The 20,212-nt window shown below is 40.6% G+C and overlaps 1 pseudogene; it reads right to left on the bottom strand.

Annotated features, from left to right (window-relative positions):
• LOC149996500 (ERBB receptor feedback inhibitor 1-like) overlaps positions 1–20,212 on the bottom strand; it is a 33,023-nt pseudogene that overhangs the window by 7,818 nt on the left and 4,993 nt on the right.

Raw genomic sequence — 20,212 nt, 5'->3', positions numbered from 1 at the left:
GTCCCTGAGAAAAAGCTCTGTGTCACGGCTCCAGAGCTGGGGGTAGGAACAGTGATGTGATACCCACATTATGAGCATGATGTTGGTAGGGCAGTATCCTCTGGTATTCTTTGCTGACTTCTGCTCTGTGGATGAGGTGGGCTGAGGATGATTGAGGACCCAAGGGTTCTTGGCCTGCCAAGTCTGTGAGTAGGGATTGGATGGAGGAAGGGAGCCCCCTTGGCCTCTGGGCTGCATTGACCAGGGATTTAGCTTCTCAGACTTGGAGTTGGAGGTGATGAGAAATGCTTCTCCCAGTGAGGTACTATATGCCTTTATTGGAAACTGAGGGAAAAGGAGCTTTGTCTTTTTGGCCATACTGACCCAGAATTGAGCTCTATGAAGCTGAGCTGGCACACAGGGAGAGGTGGAGTAGTGCAAGTGCCTCAGACTCTTGCTGTTCTTACTGAGATTTAGTATATTTTTAAAGTAGAGTTCTTTAAGTAATTGTTGCTGTATACCCTTAGAGAAATTTCCAAAGACTTTAAATGTTTATTGTTGTTTTTTAAAAATATTTTTACCAGTTATGGTTGTTTCACTAGGAAACTGGTACACAAGGACTCTTCACATCACCATTCCAGAAGTGAAACTCTCTGTATTTTTTTTTTTACTACAGCCTATATATTTCTCATTTTTCTAGGAAAATTGAATGTAATAGAGATTCATGGTATTTGAAAAATGTGTATATTACAATGTAGCCAGAGGATGAGATTAACATATATGAATGAATAGAAACATTTCAAGAAAATATATAATGAAATGTCAGACCAAGAATTGCTATCATATTGACTATGATTGCCAGTCAAGATAGGCCCATAAGGATGGAGGGTCCAAGAAAACCTTACAGTGAAGGTGGAAACTGAGTGTAGTTTTTGAAGTTGTATATAATTTGGAGAGGTAGATGATGTGGCTAGAGAATGCACAAAGGGATTAGTATGAATAAAGGCAGTGTAGAAGTACATGGTGTATATGTGGTGCTGTAGTATAACTGGGACATAGGATGCGTGTGGATACAGTATGATCCAGTAGGAAAAGCACTGGTTTAAGTACCATTAAACCTCCTGGATTCAAGTAGCATTCTACTTCTATTTCTTTGAGAGTCCTGGCTAATAAGAGATGGTAAAGTATCCCGAGACTAGCAATCATAGAGCCACTACTACTTCTACATATAAAGGGGCCAGGAAGGAGAAAGGTTTTGAGAAACCAAAGAGGGCTTCAGTGAGAGCTGTAACCATAGGAAAGTAGTCCATGGCAGGAATGCAGCCACTGTCAACCTGTGGGATGGCAGAGAGGAAGCCAGGGGATAAGCCCCCTCTCCTGCCCTGTAATTCCTCTTTGTTTTGGTCTCCCACTGATTCAACACAACTGGAAGCTAGAGGACAAAGAAAACACATTTATATGGTTCATAGAGGTCAGCTGCCAGGATGCACAGAAAGGTGGACATGTATAGAGAATGAATTTGGAAAGCAATGGAAATATCCAGAATGACACTCACTAGTTGGATAACTTTTAGCAAACCATTTACCCACCTGAATATTTACTTTTCACATCTATATTATTATAAAATACTAATATAACAGTATCATACTGTGGAAAAGCAAGAGGTAAAGTTAAGGGTAAAAAGTTTAACTTTAACCATATACTGTTTTCCAAGAGCCTAAAACATCTAAAAGCGGTGGCGCAACTCCTAATGCCATAAAAAGAGCAGCTTTAGCGATAGTTCAGACTTTACAATTTCTATGTCTCTCTTCACCCTGTGAGTAATTTATGTGAAGAGCTTATTCCTTGAACTTGAAGTCTTTTGAGCATATGATTATTTTACTTCCTTTTGTCTAAAGTCTGTATCAGTTATTCAGGGGTAAATAATTCCTTTGTCAATTTGGTAAAAAAAAATATTGTGCATTTGTGGAAATTTCATTAAAACAAGTTTTTACGTGTGCTAATTGTTTGGAACTACATCGTAACTGAAGAGTGTCCCCTTCTAAGTGCTGTAAGGTATTCCCACGCCTGCCTTAGCCTTGCTCCCCTCCCTGACCACAGTCCCTGCAGAGCCACCAGAGCACTGGCAGCTGGGTTCTGCACTGTCGTGGGGAGGAGGTGCATGAGAAATTGAAGAGACTTGTAGAGAGAATGCAGATAACACAGTGTCTTTGCCATTTTAAAGGTTAGAAACTTCTTGGTCATTCTTCTGGTCAGGTGATTTATATGATCTCTGTAGTTCATTCAGGAGTTATGATCCATCTCACACTGTTTCACAGGAGTGGGGTGGCCACTATTCCTGCAACACTCAGTGACAGTCAGGTGCAGCAGCCCCGTGCATGTCAAGGCCCTTGCTTCAGCTGACACTTCATCACAATCAATAACAGGTGATAGCGTTATTAATAGTGATGCCACTGCACATCATGAATTACTAGCATCTTGTTTTCCTCAGCCCTGTGCTCAAGTTCAAGGGCATGACCAAATGAATACTCAAAGCTCAGCATTAAAGGTCCATCTCCTGGGATTGTATCGGTCGCTGTCCCATCAGGCTACAGAAACTACAGAGTAGCTAGAACAGGGAAAGTTTAACATAAGAATTATTAATTATAACAAGAGATCGCCTACTAAGGGATAAAAAGAACTCTAAGGAATACAGGAATAGCACATATAGGGAACAGTTACTGCCCCAGGGCTGAGTCAGAGCATCAGAGGAAAGAAAAAACAATTTTAAACACTCTCTCCCTGGGAATGAGACTCAGACCTCACTGGAGACGGTGTGAGTGTGGCCCACTGGAAGGCAGAGAGACAGTCTCAGGTGCCATGTGGGCAGGAGTTCCTGGGAAGCGGTCCTCTGCGGCACCAGGGAAGGCTCATTGTGGCCAGATGCTGTGCTGGTGATATTTGCTGGGAATATCAGAAGGTGTCCTTGGGGAAGATATGCCCAAGGAAGTTTATACCTTGGAACTTGCTGGAAAGCTGCCCATGGGGGTGATGCACTGGTAAGTGACCCTCTAGTTTATTAGGGGAAAGTGCCCATAAGAGGTCCCACTGAAACTGGCTGTTCATGAGCACTGCTGAGGGTCCCTCATGCTTCTGGCCAGTGTGTGCTAGAGCTGCAAGACCAGGAAAACCCGATGCCTGCCTCCCCACCTCCCTCCCTCCTTTCCTTCCTTCCTCCCTCCCTTCCTCCCTCCCTCCCTCCCTCCTTTCCTCCCTCCCTCCCTTCTTTCCTTCTCCCTTCCTTCCTTCCTTCCTTCCTTCCTTCCTTCCTTCCTTCCTTCCTTCCTTCCTTCCTTCCTTCCTTCCTTCCTTCCTTCCTTCCTTCCCTTCTTCCCTCATCCTTCTCTCCACCATCTCTCTTCTCTCTGTCTTTGAATCTGGAGACTCAGTACTCCCTTAACCAAAGGCAGTTTATTCAGAAGCTTGGGACACTTCTGTGAGTCTGTTCTCAGCAGGTTGTTTATCACTTTCCTAAAAACATTAAAACATCAGTGTTAAGTATGAAAAATAGAGTTGGTTTGTAGTTAGTCCTTACACTGTATCAGCTGACAGCAAATAGGACTAAAAAAGGTAGACAGAACAATTTATTGCATTAGAAGATTACTTTGCTGTGTGCACAGTGGGTCATATTTTCTTGTCTGAAGTTATATATTAAAAGCAGTATTTCTACAGTGAGATTTCCATAAGTGAAAGGAACACAAAGCTAGGAGACCCTGTACCTGGTTTCTGCCATCAAATAGCTTCATGATCCTAAGCAAATAACACCTTCTATAGACTTCGTTTTTCATTATTTAAATAGGAATTTCTCACTATTTGAATAGAAATTTATTAATTTTTTTTTCTAAATATTTTTAGAGTGCTTACTTTATGCCAGCCACTGTGTTAGGACTGGAGATTTGTAATCTATGTAAGACCTTATTCTTTTCCTCAGCTACCTCATGGTCCCCCAAATGAAACACAATGTCCTATTGTAGAGAGTTCTCATAAAAATCAAATGAGATACTGTAAACATTTTGAAAAAGATAAAACCCACTCAATAATAATATTGATACCACAGTCATCATAAACCCAGGATGGCAATTACCTTACTGTATCTTTTATTCATTGGGGTTTGGGCTAAGAGGAAGATTGTAAATGATTCAGGTAAGACAGGAGCATTTGTATTCCTAAAGAATGTTTCCCATAAATAGACAAGCATTACAATTAACCTGTGAAGTTAATTTCCCTGTCTGACACGGATGGCTTTCGGCTTTATGCAGTTATGTTCTTGACCAGATGAGGTCTTCCTTTTATTAGTTTATGAGTCACAGGGCAAGCATGGGTGTTGTACTGTGAATGCTAAATCAGAATTAAAGAGCTGGAGTTGCTTCTGGCTTTGGGAAAAGAACCTTTTTGGCATATCTGGTTTTGTTGTTTATTGTGAATGAAGGCACACTCTATGGCTGCTCAGGGTACAGCCAGCCTCTCAAATGCTTGTTCCCTGGCTCTGCCGTGACCTTCATCTTTGATGCTTTGGCTTCTAGTGTTCTGACAGGGTGCTAGATCTCCTTCATTTATTCTTGCTTCTCCTCCTTCTCCTCTTCTCCTCCTCCTCCTTCTTCTCCTTCTCTTTCTCCTTCTCCTCCTCCTACTTCTCTTTCTCTTTCTCCTTCTTCATGAAGCATGACTTAGAGGGTTAGTATTTATGATTTACTTAAATTTAACAAGAATAAAACATATAGATATTAGTTGGTTATGTTATGTATTATAAATGCTATATAGAATTTAGAACCTTAATCAAATTTTTATAAATAAGAAAAAGCTGAACATGGGTGTGTTCATTTTGAGACCCAGAGTGCATCACTCTGGGTTTTTAATTGTGAGCGCAGAAGCCGTGCCTGCACCTAACTGGGTGAACCCACGTCATCATGTGTGGTCAGGAGGGGTGGGGAAAAGGAGGGTTCCTTCCTTTCTCTCTCATGGAGGGAAGCAGGGCACTGGGTCTCACCAATTCTGTCCATAATGGAGTGGGAGAACTTCCTGAAAATGGGAGAAGAAGGTGCCTTCAGAGCAAAACTAACTAACCAGGAAACAATAAAAACTGTCAACAACAGCCCATTTTGGTTAGCAAACTTCAGTCCCTGTGAAAGCACCGAGTCCCTGGCACAGCACATGAAGATGCGGTTCTGCCTTAATTACCACTCAATGAGGACAGAGAGGTAGCTATTTTGTAAAAAATAGCAGTGGAATGTTTTTCTCAAGCAAAGGTCTTTCCAGAGCTCTGATCCATCAAATAGAATTGCTCTGGTGAAGCAGATGTGGGGTCCAGAATGCTGCTATTTAATATCATCTTTTCTCAGTTCCCGGCAACCCTGAGACTAGGACTGCTGGACCATGGTTTGAAAACTACTCATCAGGATGGCGGTTCTGCAACAACTTTCCATCGAGGCTGCAGGTAAAGTAGCATCTTCTCTCTTGCATGTTAATTGCAGATTGCGTTTATGATCTGTGATATGATGATCGATCAGGCTTAAATGCATTTTATAGCTGCAGGTATGGGTACTGGGCTTGACATCACCCAGAGATTATGTCATTTCTGGCAACCCCGCTCAGATGTGCTTTGAATGATTTAATTGTTCTCTTTGCTGAGCTGACATGAACTCCACCTCAGGCACAAATCGCGATCAAGTTATTGACCCACTTACAGACCAGCATCCTCTGCAGCCATGCGAAGTTCAGAGATATCCTCAGTCTTTTCATTCACCCTGACCCCACTCTTCTACAAGAAGAGTGAATGTGAGAAGGCGAAGAAAGGAGGTGAGAAGATGTTGATGCTCTGGAGCAGGAGAGGGTGGAAGAGATGGACAGCCAGCTATAAATTTGCATTTAAGATTCTTCTTTCTGGCCCAGAATTTCCCTTTCAGCTGAGAGCATTGCTGAATCAAGTATAAGGCAAATTTGCTGTGGGGTTACCCAGGAAAAGTCCCCAGTATTGAGTTCAGCTGCCTCTCAGGTCACAATGTGAGTTCTCTGCTCAGTGACGGGGGCCCGGGTACTTCTTAGGACCTATGGATCTTTCAGTCCAACCGAAGGCAGCATGCTACTGGGTTTTACCTTCTGCCTTTGCTACTCCTAGAAACCCGAGACCAGGACTTGGGTGCAGGTAGCTGAGTTGGGAGATGAACCCAGGAAACACCAGTGAGGGAATGATAGTGTGACAGAGAGAAGATAAAACCCAACATAGGTATATTAATAAGTGTGTTACCACTGTGGGCCCTCAAGAAATTGTGTGTCTCATGACTGGGAGGCTGGGCCATTGCTCCATTAGCTTCTGCCTCCCATTGGGTGTGTTAGTCCCACAGTTCTGGCTGTAACTGACTGTAGCAGGTCTAATTATTTTGGTGTCAGGGAAAGCTCTCTGGCTGAGAAGAAAGTCCCAGGCACTAAACAGAGGTAGGAAGTTGTCTGTGGGTAAACTCAGCTGGGTTAGAGGAGATGGGCTGAGGCATTAACAGTGGCTCCAGCCTTGCACCTGGAATAGAGCCTCATATTATCCTATTAATAATAGGGGATTGAGAAATATTTATAAAATTAAACAATATAAAATGTTTTTATCTAGACTGAAGAAGTTTAAAACTAAGTGATCAGTCCAAGTGGGCAGAAGTTGTTAACGAGAAGAAATACAGAGGAAAACATAGAGAAAGAGGAAAATAGAAGCAGAAAATGTGAATTTCTATAGGTTGAAAAATATTTGTTCATTCAGAAGATGTTTGTTGAGCACCTAGTATGTTCTAGGTAGTGATCTAAATGACAAGGAATAAAAGCCACAAAATTCTATGCCCTTAAGCAGTTTGTATTTTACTGGGAGGGAGATAGATTGCTAGGAAGATATATAAGTTAAGTGTACAGTGTACTTAATGATCCTGAGCACTAAGGAGAGAAAGATGATAGGAGAGGGGACTAGGAAATGTGAGGCTGGGCAAGTATTCTAATTTTAAATAGTCTGGGAAAGGTAGGCCTCACTAAGGAGGTGACTGAAGGGCTAGAGGGATCCTTGAAGGTGTCTAGCAGGGAACATTCCAGGTAGAGGAACAACTGGTACAAGATCCCAATGCAGGAACATATGTGTATGGGAAGGAAAAATAATTTTCCCTCTATGTTCTTCAGTTCTTGGCTGAGACCCCTTTAAAAAAGTAGATTAACAAGAGAAAAATATACAGAACCTAGAAAAAAGGAGTAACTCAGAGAAGTGACTTCAGAACTGAGGCTTAAATACCATCTTACTATGGAGAGGGGATGGGGATGTGGACCTTTCAGGAGAGAGCGAGTGATTTTTTCGGAAGATGAATGGGCGCTTGGAAGAATAGATGTGCGGTATGATAGTTTGTGACAAAGTTTGTCTGGGCATGGTGTTGACCCCTAGTCTCCCCTCCTATGATGACACAACTGAGCTCATTTTGGAGGATCTTCCTTAAGGCAGATCAGGGAGCTCAGAGAAATCCTCTCCCTGCATTTACCGTTTTTCAGGTGCCTACAGCTCAAACTAATATACCAATGTGGCATGTTTTGGAGTGGTGTGTCCTGAACTCCTAATCCTATTTTGGGGTGGCATAGTCTGCTACTCTTCAACTGGCAAGTTGGGTGATCAGCCAAGGGGTCAGGTGGCTGAGCCGCTGAGTGAGTGAGAATAGAGGGCGTGGAGTCAGAGAGGAAATCTCAGGGTACATCAGGTACGCCAGGGTCCTGCTTAGAGGGCCTTTTATGCCTTTTTAAAGATTTAAAGCCATTGGAAGATTTCGAATACAGGTGTGATGAGATGAAAGGAAGGAGGGAAGAAAAAGAAAGACAAAGAAAAAGAAAGAAAGGGCAAAATCATTGGATCTTATAGAGAAATGGCAAAAAACTTTGGGAACATGCTGGCATTCGTTAGCATCTCCTGTCTTGCTCTGGTCACAGCACTCTCCACGAAGGGAACATTTTCTACCCACTTTCTGTCCAGCTGGAAGATCCAAAGGTACCCGGGCATGGATCTCTCCCAAGAGCTTCTCTAAACACTTTTCCTTTAAGAGGTATTTTTCAGACTAAAAGACAAAATAAACATCTTATACTTTTATTTGGACACAGTGGCATAAATCTAGAGATGTCTCACCCCTGAAGAATTTTGGAAGTCCTGTGAAACATGTTCTTTGAATTCACCCGAATTTTGCTTTGAAGCTGACAATATTTTGAAATCATGTTGTCATACATATTGGTTAGGCCTTTTGGTTATAAGCAATAGGAGTTGATTTAATTGACACACGCAGGGTAGCCCATGGAGAAGCAGTAAGTGAAAACCTGGGAACTTGGGAATTTCAGGACAACTAGGTAGCAGTAGTGAATTCAGAACCTCAGAGGTACCACCATAACTGGGCCGGATTAGCTCTGATCACTTTTGTCTCTCTCCATTCTTGAAAAACTTCCCTTAAAATTCATCCCTGGCAGGTGACCTCTCGCCTCACATGGGCCCTGTGCAGTGGGCTAAAGTGAGGCACGGTGATTGGCATTTCCTTATGGACAGCACACAGTGAATGAGGCGAGGCCTTCCAGGGAAACCTGGGTCCTTGTATTGATCAGAGCTCTCCAGAGAAAGAGAACCAATAGGATACACAGACGTAGATGTAGGTATATAGATAAACGAGATTTATTTTAGGCATTGGCTCACACAGTTGTGGAGGCTCAGAAGTCCTACGATCTGCCATCTGCAAGCTAAAGATCCAGGAAAGCTGGTGATGTCATTCAGTCCAAGGGAAAGAGCCTGAGAACCAGGGGGCTGATCCTTGAAGTGCTGGTCTGAGTCTGAAAACCTGAGATCCAGGAGAGACAGTGTCTAAGGGCAGGAGAAGATGCAGGTCTCAGCTCAAGCAGAGAGTACACAGACTTACCCTTCCTCCTACCTTTTTCATCTATTTAGGCCGTGGGTGGATTAGAGGATGCCTACCCACACTGGTGAGGACCATCTGCTTTTGCTCAGTTCACCAGTTCAAATGCTAATGTCTTCCAGGAACACCCCCGCAGACACGCTTGGAAGAAATGTCTAACCAGCTATCTGGGCATCCCTTAGCCCAGCCAAGTCGATACATAAAATTAACCCTCACAGTCCTGTCACCAGGGAGACAGATGTTGAGCAGGTCAAAACAACAGATGTCCACTGCACTCGGTCTGCACTATCCAATACAGTAACTACATGTGGCGACTTAAATGTAAATTAGGTAAAATTAAATTAAAAATTCAGTTCCTCACTTGTACCATCTACATTTCAAATGTTCAGTAGCCACATGTGGCCAATGGCTTCTCTATTGGACAGTACATATTGACACCACTTCTCTTGCCATGAAAACTTCTTTTGAACAGCACTGTTGTGGATAGTAATAATGATCATTTGCATAATTTCTTTAATTGTCCAAGAACTTTATATCAGTTTTTAAAAAATACATTCTCCCTTCCATTATATTATTTAAGTCCTGTTTCAGCCTTGTGATTTAAACAGAGAGTGTAATGTGATTTTCATTTTATAGCTGAGGATACTGAGGCCAAGAAAGATTGAGCAACTGGCAAGAAAGGTCACCTAGCCACTGCAAGGTCACAGAGCCAGCGTTAGGACGAGGGCCACCTGCCTCCCAGTGCAGGGTCCCTCTTACTCATCCTGATTTAGAAGACTGGATAATGGATGAGGTGATGGAAAGCTGCTTCTCAGGCTATAAGAACACAGGGACAATCGTTGGATTGTTACCGTTTGACTTTTTATACATTTCCCCATCGAGAAAATAACCATGCAATCCCAGCAAGTTATCTTTTATGCGGCTTTAAAAGCTTCTTTGTCAAAGGGAACTATATACCCCTTACGTAAATATGAAGACGAATTGACAAGCAGGAAATACTTTATCACTGGCTGGAGGAAAAATAGGAGTAAAGAAGTTCTCCCAGTCTGCTCTTCTGTGGAGGCTTGGATCCTGGAAGTATGCGGTCCCAGAGTGTGCACAGGGGTCTGTCACACTGGCCCTTGGGTCTTGTGAGTGGTAGGAACAGGCAGTTTCCAAGGGGTGTATTTAAGGTGGATCTTGCAGGTTTATAAAGCTCAAGCTCTTATCACCACAGTGAAGAGCCTTTATAAAGCAATCATAAAGACAGTAGGCTCATTTCCTTAAGCCATACTTAAAACCAGGCCCACTGATTTGAGGGTTCTGGGGCAAGATTATAGGTGAAGTCTCATTTCCCTGTGTCTAAATGTTTCAAAGAGAGGCCCATGGCTGGGCCTCCCAGGTGGGTGGCTCCTCTCAGATCTGCAAGATCTGCCGGTGACAGGAGTCTCACCCTCCAGGACCGGCCCAGCTGCCTTCACCAAATATGCTAGGTCAGGGCAGGTGGGAGCAGGCCTGAGCCTGTGCTCCTCGGTGGGTGGGGCCAGACCTTTCTGGATCTGCCATGGACCTACCTGGTCAAGTGCCTCAAGGGGGCAGGGAGCAGTTTCCCTTCTGCACACGGCACTTTTCTGGTTAAGGACATCCGGGCAGTTCTCAGCTTTCAAACAATACACCTGTAGAGTGAATGGAGGGAGGAAACTTATGTTAGAAACAGATCTGCTCCGACACCCACTTCAGGGTGATTTGGAGTGGCCACTCCTTATTTCCCTGTGCTTCCCTGTCCCCCAACATTTACCTCTGAGCCTTTAAATAGTGAGCCTTTTCTTTTAAAAATATTTTTTACTTCCTTACTTTTAAATGTTTTTGGCTATGTTGCTTATGTATTATCTGCATTTATATCTTGGATTGTTTGAAATATATCCTTTTGCTTTTAATGCTCTCGGTTTTTAACTTCTAATTCTTCAAATACATTTTAAAAACTATATATTTCTAATTATCAAGTCAATAAAAAAATACTGTTTTCAGTTTTACCTGAAAATTCATGTTAGATGAATTTAGTACAAATTTCCCTCCACTACCTCTTCTTTCATGATCAAGCCTTAGTTCTGAGGTGTTTTAGATGCTGTGATTATTGTAATTTATAAAAATGGATATATGGACATAGGAAATTATTATGCATGTAAACCATGCATTTTTTTTTTTTTCACAAAAGATTTAAGTTGGCAGTTCTTCTACATTATACTGGACTGGCTTAGATCCTGAATCCCAGCATCCTCAGTTAGCCCCCAATGTTCTTACAGGTTCTCGGGTGAACCCTCCCTGTAATTACTCTACAGCTTTAATACCTGTGCAGAATCTAGGCCCCAGGTAAGACTACCTGGAGTTGAGGCCCTATTTTGCCCCCTGTTCTATGGCCATGTCCAGAACAGTCCTTGGTTCTGATTCCAGGCCAGAGTCATGAAAAGATGAATTTTTTAGAAAGTGCATCAAAGAAGCCTAGGGCTTTTGATCCCTGCCAACGATCTCAAGACTTTTTCCTATCTGCTGGGCCTTATGCTTGGTTCCACTTGAACAAGATACATAAATTTAGAACAGAGATTCATATGCCATGTGCTGCATAGCATTGTTGTATTACGAGCCCTTGATCTATTTTTGCTACATCTGTGAATACACCTTGAAGGGATGCTGTCCATTGAGTCAATCACTGAGCTAAGCAGGTCCTATAATGGGCTGTAGAGCAGGGTTCCAAGCTGGAAGTTAGGGGCATGAATCGTAGCACCTTGTTCAGTTGGTGCTGAAGAAGAATTAGGCATTTAATGCAACATGTGAGGACTTTGCCTGCAGGCAGTGTAGTCCTGTCTTAAAGAAGGTGATTTTAAAAAGTGACTCAGTACTGCAGCCCGACCATGTGCACAGTACAATAACTCGATGCTTTCAAAGAGCGAGGCATTATTCTCTAGCAGTGTTTGTGCTATAATTATTCCTGGCTTGTTTAGTGTTGGTGTTTTTGAATGCCAAAAAATTACAGCATTCAAAAAATGTGCCACAGAAACAACAAAGTTGAGAACTACTGATCTGGAACCTTATATTGTTACTAGTCAGAGACCATAGACAAGACTTCCTATTGTCTAGAGAAAGGGGTAGGCAGAGAAAATAGCCAGCTCAGGCAAAGAAAATATTTTATGGTTTCAGCTTTGCCAGTGTACCAGTCGATCAACACCAGTTATTCTGGTTCCACCACCTTTAAACTCCACGGGGAGGACTCTCCCATCAATAGGTTAATTGTGATACTAAAATTTCCGTATTTTAAAAAAAAGATTCCTTCATCACCATGCAAATTGCCTTCTCTCTCTGAGCTCCTGATGGGGAACTATAAGCATCAGGACTTTTCTGAGGAGCTTTTCCTTTTATTGACCATGTCATATGTTTATAACTTCCCAATTAATCTTTCCAGCTGCATTAACCACTGTGTGTCAGATCCTCAATCTTCAGTTAATTGTGGGATCTTTATAGGGACACAGATTTAACTGCCTTGTGAGTAGCAGACCAAGAGTCCCATATTTATCATGACCTTGTGCTTCCCAACTCCAAACTTCCTTTCTATCTCTGTATCTCCAGGCCAGGAAACTTGGAAGGTTTCCTCATCACTGGTTTTGCTCTTGGTCTGAGTCTCAAGAGCATGCCCTGGAGGGCTTAGAGATGATATCTCTTCTGCTATACTCTCCAAATTCTTGCCTTTCTAAAGTCCACAGACCCTGGGTAAGGTTGCTACACTGATGCTCTAGAATCTAGAACATCACAATATTGGCCATTCACCAATACCAGATATTATCAGGTAAATAACTATGCCCCCCCCCCCAATCTTGACTCTGATATGCAGGCATAATTAGTTCCATAAGACCAGTGTCTACTGATAGCACATGAGGTTGCCCACTAGCCATACAATTGGCCTCCTGGGTTTCTAGGGGCATAGAATAGGCAAGCTATAGATTGTGCTTCTCAATTATTTCCATTGGTCAGACAGCTGGTAAAACAAATTCTGTTTTGATCCTATGGTCTTAAAATCTCAACTGAGATTCCTTTGGTCCCAGTGATGAGTTTTCATGGTAGTTTGGCTTGCCCATAGAAACAATAATCAAGTTTTGCCAGTCTTGTTGCTCACTTAGAAGTCTGTCCATAATTTGGTATGTTAGTTTCCAATGCTCTTGTGATTTAGTGCATTTTTTTTAACCTTCTTAGACCGCAGGAAGGTCAGGAACTGTGAGTCACCTGCCATCTTAATTTGACATCTGTTCTCACTGCTTTCAAGCTTCTCCACTTCAGAGCTCTGTTACCAATGACTCACTGTTATTAAATGGGTCTTTGAAAGGCATTTAGACAAGCAGGCTTAAAACAACCAAGACATCCTTAACACATGTGACTTTGCAGAAAATCAAATAAAACATCATATTGTATTTTCCATAGCTACAGTATCTGGGAAATAACATGTAAGTCATTCTTCTAGGTAGTTTGTTAACTACTCCATGAGGGCAAGTAATGTGAATGAACACATAATAACCAGCTCCATTTTAAAACCTATGTTCTCTAAAGATAATTCAAGAGACTATTTTCTTCAGCCCTGGATCTGAAACCATTTTTACACTATAGTGAAAATGCAGTCTAGTCAGATCAATAGCACAAGTAATTTCTCATCAAAGGACAGCAGTTTATTTTCAATTACCCATTGGTGAACTGAAAGAGGACTTATGAAACAGCAATAATTTAGATACCTGTTTTCACCAGAAGTTGCAACCTCATTTCAGAGGTATCTTCAAAGCTGTCTATTGCCTTGCAATGAATCTTTCTTCCATTTTCTCTTCTTCTTTTAGTGCAGGGAAATGGACCAAATGTGGACAGCAGAAATGACAAAGAAGGTGAATAGGAGATAAAACAATCTGTTCTTTTTAAAAATTCTTTAAAATGCAAAGTCGTTCTTGGCATAGAACAGATGATCAATAAGAATGTTGATACTTTTGTCTTTTTGGAACAGGGGAGCTTTACTCTTAGAAAATTTGGTTGTCTAGAGGAGAAAACTTTAAGTGCCTTGAGGAGAAAAGTAACTGGTGATATGTTGCTTCTGACTGGAGGCTGGCATAAGATAATGTCATAATAAGGCTAGAGGTGGGATATTATTTGGAAGGACCAGTTTGAATCGGCGATGGGTTAGGATAATGCAACAGTAACCAAACAGGTCAGCCAAGCCAGGGGCCATCCTGTGGAGCCAAGGCAAGAATTAAGCAGTTAGTCTATGTTGGCCAGAAACCTTGCCCACCTTTCAGGTGGCCTCCCTTCCTCCTTTCTCTTTATGGGCTGGTGTCACACCAGTGCTGAATAGCCTGTCTACTTCTAGATGTGGATGAAAGGACACATTCTGAAGTGTAGGACCTGCAAGATTTTTTTGTAGATATAGACATACTGATTCTATAGTTTATAATGCAAAGGCAATGGAACTAGAATAACTAAACCAATTTTGAAAAAGAAAAATAAAATTAGAGGAATCTCAGGACCAGATTTTTACACTTCCTATAAAGCAACATTAGGCAAGACCAATGTGGTATTTGAAGGGTAAACACATAGTTCAATGAACAGACTAGAGACCCTAGAAATAAACCTACACAGTACGGCCATTTGATTTTTAGCAAAAGTATAAAAATAATTCAGTGGAGAAAGGGTAGTGTTTTCAACAAATGGTGTTGGAACAATTTGTAATTCACATACAAAAATAAAAAAACTCAACCTTGACTTTAAACCAAAGTTAACTGAATCACAGATCTAAATGTAAAAATGTAAAACTATAAAACTTTTAGAAGAAACCATTTTCTTTCATACGCCATTGCTGCCCTGGCCAGGTTATTCTGAGAATACAGCTTCCTGCCTGTGGCTTATCTTGCTCTGATAAGGGAGTATAAAAGGAGGGAAAAAACAGGGATTTTCCCCGACCCTACATTCTTCATCCCACAGGGATGAAGAAGGAAAGAGAGGGTTTCTCTTAATAATTTTCTGTCCACACTTGCTGAGCAATTTCTGGTTTGGGGTTGCCCATGAGTCTGAGCTGGGACATAGGGAATGGAAAAAGTCACGAAATGCACAGCTATTTGGGTTGTTCTTCAGGATTTGATTTCCCTCCCAAATACACCTGTTATCATTTACTCGTCAGAGTCCTGAGATGCTTGCTTTATGCATCCTGTCCAAGGATTTTCTTGTAATTTGAGAGAGAGACAGGGTAGCATATGCTTATTCCAACTCAGTGGAACCAAAATAACTAATTCTTCCTCCTTTTTTTTTTTTTTTTTTTTTTTTTTTTTTTTTTTTTTTTTACCTAAGAAGTCAATTTCCGTTTGCTGGTGATTAAATTGAAATGGAAATAGCACCAAGTTCTAGACAATGAGACATAGGGGGCACTTGCTTGAGGCTTCTGGGAGAGATATTTCTCTCTGATAGAGAGAGACCCATGGAGAAATCCCGCTCTTCTTCCTGCCATTGGCCATTGTTGTACAATGACATGATGCTTGGAACCGTGGCTGTTTTCACTTATGTAGGATCATAAATCCCTAAGGGGAAGCATTTCCAGTGAGGTGCCTTTAAACTGCAATCCAAGGCATTCTAAATAATAAACTATATTATTCCATTTTCTAATTCAGGGATTCAGCCATCCACAAAAATAACTGTGAGAGACTTAATGGATATCCCTTGATAATCTCTAAATTATATTTAAAAAATCCCTTTGAGTTGATAGTTTATTTACTGATTACAAGATGTGATATAAGGGAAAAGTTTAATGTTTTGATATTTTAGAACTATGAAACTAAAAAATTAATATGCAGCCTCAAAAGAAACATGGATTGTGATAGAATTATTTTTTATTACTTTGTGGACTTGGAGATAGGTTATCATTTTATTCTTTACCTCCTTTTATTCACTATTTTAAAATATTAACATGGTACACATCATATTATATATCAGAAACTTGTTCTGGATAGTTGGAGTAGTAACGTGAGCCAGAAATGGGTGCTGCCCTTTTATAATCTAGGAGAGAATATAGACTTATAAACAAACGCTGAGCTTAAAATGTAGAATGAAACAGACTAATATATGGGTATATATGAAAGTATTTAGGAATATAAAAGAAAAAAAGAGCTACATTTGAGGTACAGTTTTTCTATTAAATTAATATATTTTTGTCATATATGAGTATAGTACATTTCATATTTTTCACCTCCTTTTAGTTGTGTCTATTTTTTTGTAATGCTTTATGGGAGAATTCTTTAGTTCAATATGATTTTAACCTCTACTATGTTATTTTTCCTATTTGTTGAGTTTTAAAATATAATTATATTTTTAATTTCTAGGATTTTGATTTGCTATTTTTTTATAGAAGCTTTTTCTTATTTATCTGAGGATATTAACTATCCTTATTTGAAAACTTTCTTTTCCTTTGTGTTTTAGGCTATTTGTTAAGTTTGGCTCCTTTTTCATGGGTGTTGATTTTCCTCAAACGTTTATCGATTTTTGTTTGGTCACTCCTATTTTTATTTGAAATTCTCCCTTTTGCTTATTGGTGGTTCTGTGTGCAGAAGCCTGTACTCAGGTGGTTTGGGGGGAAATGGAGTATATTGACTGCTAGGTTATGTGAGGCCATAACCTTCTGGGTGTGATCACTCAGGCATTGTGAGTTATGGGGGGGGGGTAGTGGTGGGGAGGACTTGCTGAATCATCTCAAAGCCCTGGCAGCCAGACCTTCCACTTCAGACAGCTGTGCTCACTGCTCGCTCTTAGGCACAAAAGACAGAGTCATCTGCTTCCTTTCCATCTTTTTCTTCTGTTGTTGTCTGTGTGGAAATTCAGCATTATTTTGGTTTTCTGCTCTAACATTTTACTCAGTGTGTGGTCCTCAACTTTATTTGCACATTGGGATCTCCTGGGTAGCTTTAGGAACTACTGAAATCTTTGTCCTAGACCCCCAGAGATCTTGATTCATTTGGTTTGTAGAGCAATGTGGGCATTGAATTTTTTTAAAGTTCCCCAGCTGATTGTAATTTATAGCCACAATTGCTAACCACAGTGCTAAGGAACGGCCTGAGGAAGATCTTTCACATTAAGTGCGGAGAAAGTTCTTGGGGCTTATCTTAGAACAGAAACCATTTTTATCTGCTGCTTTCTGAGAGGGAGGCAGCCTGTACAGCATTTTATCACATCGTCCTGTAATCATCTCATTGTTGGTCCCGCAGTCCTCCCTTCTTTTCTAGCTGTTGACTTTAACTGCACTTGAAGTATTTAGAATTCCTGTTATGTCCATAGTTGTTTTTATTTTTTCTTCACTGTTTTGAGCTGAAGTCTCTCTTTCCATTCCCTCTCCATCACTCTGTTATCAGTGTGATGTTCTATTTTCCAAGATTACTCAAAAGTTCTGCTCTACTGATGAACACTGTTATTTGTTTTTAAACACTGTTGTAAATTTATTTTAATTATTTATTTTTCATGTTGTTTCCATGGATTTGATGAGGAATAGCTGGACACATCTGTGCTCATTCTATCAAATTTATACCATCTCCCAGTTTTATTCTCTGTTTGTCTCATCCCTCCAAACAGATCTAAAAATGTGGAAAGATGTTTTACAATTTCTAATAGCAATTCTATTTTTGTTTTATATAATATGGTGCTTTTATATGAAGCATAACGTTTCATGGCTATTGCAAGTTTTATGTAAATTTTGCTTTTTTTGAGTATAAAGTGACCTGTTTTTCTACGGAAACCTTTTTGCCTTCTATTAAATTTTGTTTGAAATAAAAAGGGCCACATGTCCTCTCTTTTTAAAATTTCATTTATCTGATAAGCCTTTGCTAATCCTTTCAAAACAATTGCCAACTTATTGTCTTTCTTTAAGCTTAAACAGCATATGCCTAGATTTTCAAAGTCTTATTTTTTAATGGGGAGTTGAAATAATTTAAATTAGTTGTCAGTTGTAACTTATACACTTGGCCTGGCTTCTGTCAACTTGTTTTGTAATGTTAGATTTTATGCTTCCTTGTTTTCCTTTGGATTTGTATCTTCTGCTTTGTGTACTAAGCTTTGTTTTCTTTCACCATTGAAAGATAAACATCATTCTTAAAAGTTTTGTCTTTGGGAAAATGATATTTAGTCTTTTATTAATCTATTTCCCAGTTGGAGTTCTTATTTGTGAACAATAGAAATGGACTCTGGTTAAATTAAGCAGGAAAGGATGGATAAGGAGGGGTTCACAGAATCGATAGGAAGGAAGACAGGTGCATGGGGAGAAGCCATTAAGAGCCACGTCACAGGGCAGGTCCTGCCCCAGGAACAGCAGCTTCCTGATGGCCTCTGTTGTGCTTTGGTCTCTGCGTCCTCTGGACATTGCCACCAGACACTTCCTCAGTCACCTGTGCTGCTACCACTCTGCCATTGGGTTCCACAGCTGTCTCTACCAGTTGATTCCTGAATGACCTCCGCTCTGGGGCATCATTTGCTTCACGTTAAAGTCCAGAACAGGATCGAATAATGGGCTAAGCTTAAGTTTCCCTATCCCAGAGTTAAAGATATTTGGGAAAGCAAGTTTCTGGCCTTTCTGTTCTATAGTGAGGCAAGGTTCTGCTTGCACCATTCCACATGTCCCAGATCTCTGCCTAGTACTCAGATCACCTCTAGTTTTGTCACAATCTTTTCTCCAGATTCTATAAATGATGACTAAACTAAGAAGTTAATTACTGCTCATAAACACTACAGGAGTAAATAGAGAGGAAAGAAGGGAGACTGGTTAAAATGCAGGATGGGACAAAAGTAGGTTTACTGTTGTAAGCACATGAAACCCAGTTTATTCTTGTATTATTATTGATTATTGTATTATTTTCTATATGAACAGCTATAAACCTACTTTTTCCTCACCCTGTATATTCACAGTAAGGGAGTGTGGTTAGAGGTTATGGTTCTTATTTCTTCAATTGGTCATATGGCTGTAGATCAGGACCGTTTAACAAAAGTTCCTCTAAATAAACTTTTTCTCTAAAAAGTTTCTCATTAGTCACATGTAGTCAGGGCACACTTGAAATATGGCTAGTAGAGGTGAGGAACTAATATTTAAATTTTATTTAATTCTAATTAAATGTAGATTTAAATAGCTATGTATGGCAGATGGCTACAATATTGCACAGCTGTAGATGAAAGGATGCTTGCTTTGCCTTAAGCCATACTTGAGAGCATTTGGCTCTTTTCCAGGCCAGTTCTTGCCCAATTTCAGGATAACCCTGAAACCTGGCTAATCTTGTCTGTGTAGGCCTTCAATAGTCATCTGCTTAAAACAGACCATTAAACATGTTAAGAAAGGGTCCAACTGCCTTTTCCTCTGTCCTTATTGGAATAAAAGCATTCCTATTTGCTTTTTATAATTAGTGTCAATTACCAGGAAATAGTGTAACACCTTATTTTATCTGTTCATCCGTAGCATAAGGAATACAAATAACCTGATGGCAGTTCAACAGGATGATTATCTCCTTTCCTGTGAACAAAACTTCAACACTAGTGAGCATAGAGTTATGAGATGAGAGTGTATAAAGTTTTTGCAAGTATATCATTAGGCTTAAATCCTGGAGGTATCACACCTACTTCCACTCATTGGTTTCTGGACTCATATGCTGGCTCTGGAAGAAACAAGAATATTCATGCTATCCTTAAAGACTGCAGTCTAGCCTGGCAAAATATTGTCTCTCAGCTGGAGTGACTCAGTCTTCCATTGCTCATTATAATGTTCTGTAAGTTCAGCTACCTTTTAGATGAAGGGACAAGTGCTGAATTCAGTAGTTATTTTATTGCTTTTTCCCACACTGTAAAGTCAGTTCTTGATCAGAAACAATGTTCCTTGGGACACCATGCCTGTATATAAGGCATTCAGTCATGGCTCTACGTGTAGAAGTGTAGGAGGGAAGGAAAGCAAGTCCAAATCTAAATTAGTGAGGTCAAATGGCTGCTTTTCCCAGCAAGAAAGGTTTCCAATACAATTAACCTTCTACTGGGCATCTGGCTGGCCCATGTGGATAGTATTATATTGGTCTTTCAGCAGAAACATTGAGCAAATAGTAGTAGCTCAGGCAGCCTTTGTAATGGGAAGTCCATGTTAATAAACCCACACATAGCTTCATACATGCCATCATAAACTAGAGACATGTTAGCTGGGGAGGAGGAGTGGTTGTCTGCCTTATCATTAAAAGCATCCTTGACAGTGGGCCTTCCTGTTGAATGGAGATAATCTCCCTTCCAGGGCCTTT

The sequence above is a fragment of the Furipterus horrens genome, unplaced genomic scaffold (genome assembly GCF_987537825.1).
Source record: "Furipterus horrens unplaced genomic scaffold, mFurHor1.1.pri manual_scaffold_12, whole genome shotgun sequence".
In the NCBI taxonomy this organism is placed as follows: domain Eukaryota; kingdom Metazoa; phylum Chordata; class Mammalia; order Chiroptera; family Furipteridae; genus Furipterus; species Furipterus horrens.
This window is presented reverse-complemented; position numbering and strand designations above follow the sequence as displayed.